This window comes from Petaurus breviceps, unplaced genomic scaffold (assembly GCF_028583685.1).
Source record: "Petaurus breviceps papuanus isolate PSGF00001 unplaced genomic scaffold, PetGlider_PUasm1.0 126, whole genome shotgun sequence".
Lineage (NCBI taxonomy): Eukaryota > Metazoa > Chordata > Mammalia > Diprotodontia > Petauridae > Petaurus > Petaurus breviceps.
This window is the reverse complement of record NW_027185655.1, coordinates 26,665,575-26,673,892: the sequence shown is the minus strand read 5'-3', so window position 1 is coordinate 26,673,892 and position 8,318 is coordinate 26,665,575. Positions and strand designations below refer to the sequence as shown.

General features: G+C 36.2%; 1 pseudogene; it reads left to right on the top strand.

The window, feature by feature from the left end:
- The first annotated feature begins 1,027 nt into the window (after positions 1-1,027).
- Positions 1,028-1,501, top strand: LOC138169698 (large ribosomal subunit protein uL23-like; annotated as a pseudogene).
- Positions 1,502-8,318: the final 6,817 nt, after the last annotated feature.

Sequence of the window (8,318 nt, the reverse complement as noted above, 5' to 3'; positions counted from 1 at the left end):
CAATAGTGCTTATATTATTATATTTTATCATATTATATTATATTTATAGCACATCACAATAATAAACCACAACTTGCTCAGCCATTCCCCAAATGATGAGCATCCTTGAAACTTCCAGTTCTTTGCCACCACAAAGAGAGCTGCTATAAACATTTTAGAACATATGGGTTCTTTCCCTTTTTCCTAATCAGCTTTGGAAATAAACCTAGTAATAGTATCAAAGTTCAAAGTGTCCTTGCAGCATTTGAGGATGCATTTCAGCTGGACCAGGGGCCTGGAATTTGTCAAGGTCAACAACATGCCTTCTTACTTATCTTGACTTTCAATTCCCTAGTTGTCATTTTAAAACTATCCTTTCTAGTGAAAATAGTTCCTTGCCCTTGTCAGAGAAAAACAAAACAAAAATAATTGGGAATCAATGCCTTCTCTCTGTTTTTAGTGACAATACCAATCCACTTCAAGCAAGGATTCTATCCCTTCTCTTGTCCTCTTTTTTCTATCAATCTAATTAACACACACACACACACACACACACACACACATACACACACTTTTGTTCTGCTTAGGTTCTGTGCCCCAGTTTACTCCAAGTTTCACTATTTTTACAGGACTGTGCCACATTCATATTCATTGTTTATCACCTTGCCTTATATCCATCTTCTGGTCATTAATAGATTCTCTCCCAGCTCCTTATTTTTTTTTATTTAAAAAAATTAAACATTTTTATTTAAAGTTTTGAATTCCAAATTCTATTACTCCCTCCCTCCTTCCCTACTACCGTCTCTGAGATGGTAAACAATCAGATATAGGTTATACATGTGCAATTATATAAAACATTTCCACATTAGTAATTTTGTGTAAGACTCAAATAAAAGAAAAAAATGAAAGGGAGAAAATGAAAAATAGCATGCTTCAGTCTGTATTCAAATAATATCAGTTACTTCTCTGGAGTATACATCATTAGTCTTTTAAGACCATCTTAGATCATTTTATTGTTGAAAATAGCTAAGTCAGCCTTTCCCCCAACATGGTGCCGAAGGCGAAGAAGGAAGCTGTTGTCCCCTTCCAAGACAGAAGCCAAGTCCAAGGCCTTGAAGGCCAAGAAGGCGGTGTTGAAGGGTGTCCATAGCCACAAAAAGAAGAAGATCCGAACATCCCCCACCTTCTGGCAACCCAAGACACTGAGACTTCGAAGGCAGCCCAAATACCCTTGGAAGAGTGCCCCTTGGCGAAACAAGCTTGATCACTATGCCATCGTTAAGTTTCCCTTGACTACTGAGTCTTCTATGAAGAAGATTGAGGACAACAACACCCTGGTCTTCATTGTGGATGTCAAGGCCAACAAGCATCAGATCAAGCAGGCCGTAAAGAAGCTGTATGACATCGATGTGGCCAAGGTCAACACACTGATCTGGCCTGATGGAGAGAAGAAGGCTGTCTTGCTCCAGACTGTGATGCTTTAGATGTTGCCAACAAAATTGGAATCATCTAACTTGCTGTGTCCCCATTACACCTACAATAAAAATAAAGTTTCCCAGAAAAAAAAATAGCCAAGTCATTCACAGTTCTTCATTGAAAAATATTGCTGCTACTGCGTACAATGTTCTGGTTCTGTTCCCTTCACTACACATCGGTTCATGTAAGTCTTCCCAGGGTTTTTTCTGAAATCTTCCCACTTATCATTTCTTATAGCACAATAACACTCCATCACAATCCTATACCACTGTTTGTTTAGCTATCCCTTCAATTTCCAATTAGCCACCACAAAAATAGCTTTGATAAATATTTTTTTTTACAAATAGGTCCTTTTCCCCTTTTTGGATATCCTTAGGATATAGACCTAGCAGTGGTATTGCTGGATCAAAAGGTATGCAGAGTTTTATAGACCTTTGGACCTAGTTCCAAATTGTTCTCTAGAATGGTTGGATCAGTTCACAACTCCAACAGTCCAGCTCCTTGTTTTTTACTCTCTCCATGTGTGTCTTTCTGTTTCAAGTGTGTCTCATGTAGACAACATATTGTTGGATTCTAGTTTCTAATCTATTCTACTATCTGCTTGTTTTATTGAAGAGCTTATCCCATTCACATACACTGTTATGATTATTAAGTGTGTATTTCCCTCTATCCTATTTCTCTTGTTTAAACTTCTCTCTCTCTCTCATCTCTCCTCAAAAGTTTGACCACTACATTCATTAATCCATCCTTCCTTTTATCATGCCCCTTCTCCTTTTTCTTATCCATTTCCCATCCTATTTCCCTGTTAAGATAAACTTCTATATATATATATTCTTCCCTATTTGAACCAACTCTGATGATAATGAGGTTCAAGCATTACCTGCCACTGTACCCCACACATTTTCCCTCCATGGTAAAAGCTCTTCCTACCATGCCTCTTTTTATTGCTTTTTCTTTTTGGAGGGGGAAGGCAGGGCAATTGGGGTTGTGACTTGTCCAAGGTCACACGGCTAATACGTGTTATGTTAAGTGTCTGAGGCCGGATCTGAACCCAGGTCCTCCTGACTCCAGGGCCAGTGCTCTATTCACTGCACCACCTAGCCACCCCCATGCCTCTTTTATGTGGGAGAATTTTCCCCATCCTTTCCTTCCACTTCCCCTCCTCCCAGTACATCCCTTTCTCACCCCCTTCATTTTTTTAGATCATATCAATATATTTACTCATGCTCATGCCTCTGTCTATGTAGACTCCTTCTAACTACTCTAATAAAGATAAAGTTGTTAGGGTGACATGTATCATCTTCCTATACAGAACATAAACAGTTTGACCTTATTGAGTCCCTTATGATTTTTCTTTCATGTTTATTTTTTATGCTTCTCTTGAATCTTTTGTTTGAATTTAAAACTTATATTCCGTCCTCTATTTCATTAAATGTCAATTTCCCTTTGAAGAATTGTACTCAATTTTGCTAGATAGGTCATTCTTGGTAATCTTAGCTCATTTGCCTTCTGGAATATCATTTTCCAAGTCCTCTGTTTCTTTAACATGGAAGCCACTAAATCTTATGTGATCTTAACTGTGGTTCCATCATATTTGAATTGTTTCTTTCTGGCTGCTTTCAATATTTTTTCCTTGACCTGGGAGTTCTGTAATTTGACTATAATACTCCTAGGAGTTTTCATTTTGTGTGTGAACATTTTCAGGAGGCATTTGGTAGATTCTTTCAATTTCTATTTTATTTTCTGTATCTAAGATATTAGAGCAGTTTTCCTTTATAATTTCTTGGGTAAGTAGTAGCTAATAACTTAAGGAAACATCAAGAAGCAAATGAAAATTCAAAAGAATTTAAAAATAAAATAAAATGTGAAATATCTCATCAGAAAAGCAATTGACCTGGAAAATAGATTGAGGAAAGATAATTTAAGAATTATTTGACTACCTCATTTCAAGAAATTATCTTAGATCTTGAGGGTAAAGTAGAAACTGAAAGAATCCACCAATCACCTTCTGAAAGAGGTCCCAAAATGAAAACTTCTATGAATATTATAGCCATTTGCCTTCAAGGAGAAAATATTGAAAGCATTCAGAAAGAAATCATCCAAATATGATGGAGTAACTGTCACGATCACACAAAATCTTGCAGTTGCCATGTTAAAATAATGAAAAACACAAAATTCACCTGGAAGAACAAAAGGTCAAGAATATTAAGGGAATAAATGAAGAAAGGTGGTCTATCAGTACCAGATTTCAAACTATATTACAAAGGTAATCATCAAAACAATCTGGTACTTGCTAAGAAAAAGAGTGATGGATTAATGGAATAGATTAGGTATAAAATATACAGTAGTAAATGACCATACTAACCTAGTATTTGATTAACCCCAAAATCCAGGTTTCTGGGGTGAGAAATCGTTTGACAAAATTTCTGGGAAAACTGGAAATCCATTTGGCAGAAACTAAGCATAAACCAACATTTCACACTGTACGCCAACATAAAGACAAAATGGAGAAATTACTTAGACATAAAGGGTGATATCTTAGGAGAGCATTGAAAATTTTATCCTTCAGACCTACAGATAAGGGAGGAATTTGTGACCAAAGAAGACACAGGAGAGGATCAGGAGACATAAAATGGATAATTTTGATTACATGATATTCAATAAGTTTTGCACTATCAAAATCAATACAGCCAAAATTAAAAGGAAAAAAGGAAAGTGGGGGAAATTGCAGCAAGTTGCTTTGATAAAGTACTCATTTCTCATATATATAAGGAACTGGGTCAAATTTATAAATATGCAAGCAATTACCCAATTGCTAAATGGTCAAAAGTTATGAACAGGCAGTTTTCAGGAGAAGAAATCAAAGCTATGAATAGTTACATGGAAAAGTGCTCTAAAATCATAACTGATTAGAAGAACGATAGTTGAAACAATTCTACGATACTGCCTCATACCTAATCAGATTGGCTAACATGACAGAAAATAAAACAGACTACTGCTAGAGGGGATTTGGAAAAATAGGGACACTAATGCACTGCTAGTGGAGTTGTAAAATGTTTAACTATTCTGGAGAGCAATTTGGAATTGTGCCCAGTGAGCTATAAAACTGTGCATACCCTTTTGCCCAAAAATATCACTGGTAGGTCTATACCTCAAAGAGATCAAATAAAAAGGAAAAAGACCTTTATGTGCAAAAATATTTATAGCAGCTCTTTTGTGGTGGCAAAGAATTGGAAACTGAGGGGATGCTCATCAATTGGAGAATGGCTAACCAAGCTGTGGCATATGATTGTGATGAGTACTATTGTACTATAAAAAATAATGGACCAGATGGTTTTAGTAAAACATGGGAAGATTTTTATGAACTCATGCAAAGTGAAGTGAGCAGAACCAGAAAAACATTGCACATCGTAAGAGCAATCTTGTAGTGATGATCAACTGTGAAATATTTAGCTATTCTAATCAGTACAATGATCCAAAACAATTCCAAAGGGTCTATGATGAAAAATGCTATCAACCTCCAGAGAGAGAACCAACAAACTCAGCAGATTTAATTACAGGTTTTCACTTTTTCTCTTTTTTAATAACATTACTAACATGGAAATATGTTTTGCATGACTTTGCATGTATAACTGATATCATATTGCTTGTGTTCTCCATGGGTGGGGGAGAGGTGGGAAAGTGATAAAAAAATGAAACTCAAAATGCCCCCCAATTTTTTTAAATAATTAAATAAACAAATGAGAAAGACCTTGAATTCATGTTATATGAGAATCTGTTGAAGAACCTGGAGAAAAGAAGGCTTAGAGAAATATGGTAGCTATTTATAGGGCAGTGATATAGAAGGGAGATTATATTCATTCTTCTTGGCCTCAGAGGACAGAATTAGGAGCAAAGGGATGAAGTTGCAAAGATGAAAGTTAATGTTTGATGTCAGGAAAACCTTCCTAATATCAGAGCATCCAAAAGTAAATGAGCTAACCTCAGGTGTAATGACTATATTTTTCAGGTGTATTGCAAAGTCAATTATTTTTATGCTATAGAATAGAGTAGATGATAATGAAATATTTGAACACTGAAATTTATAGTTCTCCAAAAGTGGAGGACAAGGAGATAGAAGCTGAAAAAGACTGGATACATGGACCATTTGGAGCCAAGTATATACTAAATAGCAAGGAAACAATTGTAAAGTTCTTAGGAAATCATGCCAGGATAATATGTGGGGGAAATATCCTCATTTACTACTGAGTTTTGTACATAGTCAATAACAAAAAAAATGGGCTGAAAGTGTCCTATTTGTGGAAATGGATTTATTAGTTTATGTGTATAGAATTCTTGGCAAGTAACCCCACCTAAGCTAATGACTCTTTTGCTTAAGATCAGTACATTTTCCCTCAGAAAGGAACTTTAACACCATCATTTTACTGATGAGGAAACAGGATTAGAGAGGTGAAATAACTTGTCCAAAATCCCATAGTAACTTAGTGGGGGGTGGGACTGGAACTCAGGCTTCTCAATTGTTTTTATACCATACCAAGCTTTTCTCTATAATGAATTTGGCATCTTTTGCAAGTGTAAAGCCATGCATGAGCAGCTTTCCAGAGGACTACTGCTGTGAACAACTTTTAAAGTTCTGATTACATAGTAGAGTGAGCTCTCTATTCAATAACAAATCAGAGCAAAACATTCACAGAAAATCAAAATACAGCATTCACAGTGTTACAACTTATCACAGAAAATAAAAATACAACATTCATCATGTCCCAACTCAACAACTTATCACTAAAATGGCCACATAGTTTTCACCAAAATGGTCACATAATTTTAAACAAAGTACATTCATTTAGTCAATCACAAAATCCTTAATTCAATCACAAAGTACAAAAGTCAATGCTGTCCACCCCTAGGTCACAGTAAATCATAATATTCTCAGTTAGTACACAATATCCAAGTAAAGTCTTCTTTCAGCTTGACTCAGGGCTGGCTCTCAGCTTCCATGGTTCCTCTTCCATGGTCCCAGCTTCAACTGTCACCTGGGTTCAAAGGCAGGCAGCTCCCAGTTCCTTGTCCAGCTCTCTGTGCAGTTCCTGCTCCACATTGGAGCTCACAGTGTCCAGAATATCTCAAATCATTCACATTCTCTTTTCCTGGGAAGACAAAGCTTAACAAAGCCACAACAACATTTGTACAGAATACCGACACCACAGACACTTCCTCAGTCTTTGGCAGTTCCAGCTGGCCCTCAGAAGTCTTCAGCAGCTTCATTCTCAAAATCAAAATCACTTTCTTCCGTTCTCAAAATAAAAATCACTTTCTCCATGGAAGTTCCAGTCTAGCAGCAGCAGCCCAGCCTTCAGGTACTCATCTCAAGAAGTTCTGACTGTCCAGCTTGTGCTCTTCCTTAAATACGGTATAGCTCCTCCCTGTTCAGCCTCTCCCTGTCATGTCAGCAACAGGGATTCATACCTTCTGTTTCTTTAACAGAGGCTTAATTTGAAACTAGGTGCTGAGTACTTATTAGCTTTCCAATACAAAGGGATCTTCAAATTTCATTACCATTACAGCAAGTTATGAAAAAGAAAAGGGAAATGTTTTTTCTCCAAACATAGAATGAAAGAACATTTCAGGGCACTTTCTGTCTCATTCTTTGTTTTTCTGATGGACTGTGTGCAAAACTCCTTGCTACACAGCAAAGTCTCAACTGATTTTGAATTTGGGATTATTTGGCCAGCTCTAGGTGAAAAGTTTTTCTGTGTACCAGTCTGTAAAAAAGTTCACATACTCAAATTGTCTTAATATTTTTATATATTAAATTTTTATACATGAATGGTTGATGCTAATTATAATTTATTTCATCTCCCCTTTAAAACAACCCTGGGGGGGGGTGGCTACATGGCTCAGTAAGTAAAGTGCTGGCCCCAGAGTCGGGAGGACCTGAGTTCAGTTCGGCCTCAGACACTTAACAGTCACACTAAAAAAAACTAGCTATGTAACCTTGGGCAAGTTACTTAACCCCAATTGCCCTCCAAAAAGAAAAAAAAGCCCTGGGTAATCATTTACTTTGAAGTATTTTGTTCCCAGTCAATTCAAATTCTTATAAGAGCTTGACTGTTACAAAATTACCTTTATTAAAAAATATTTCTACTTTAGGCTTTTTGCTACTTCATACTCGTTTTCCCACAGTCATCAAATCAAACAACTTTATAAGCCTTTAATTCAATTCTTCAAGAATTCTCATTCTTGTAGGATGAAATATAATCTTTTCAAGTGTTCTTCTGGATCTTATATAATATTGATAACCTTCAGTGATGATAATAAATTCAAACAAGGAAAATGTTTGGTTATTTACCCACAACGTGGATTGATTTGATGTCTCTTTTCTTTCCTAAGAGTTCAGGATTAAATTCTACTCTCCAGAGAAGTAGAAATATAAACAAATTTTCCACTAGCTGACAAGTTTGGGATTGTCTTATTAAAACTTGAATATGCTTGGGGGGAAAAAAAGAAAAAGTCAACCAAGATTAAATATATGTGTATATGTATGTTTACATACATGTCCCTAGTTTGCAAGAATAAGGTGAAGTTAACTAAAAGTCAACAGAGCCTAAGTACAGTATGAAAATATGTTATATCTTCAACACACTGTGAATTTGCCCTTTAACACAATATTACTCCCAATTTCAAATCATTTGGAAAGAAAGTTACCATCTGACTGTATGTGATAGTTTTAAGCTAGTAATGCCATGGTTACATGTGTGGCTATTTGGCAAAGCTCTCTGATTTGGGGGTGCACAAGAAATTTTATTCTTCTTTCTTGTTTCCCCATAGTCTGCTGTTCTTCCTATACACACTTCTCTCTCTCT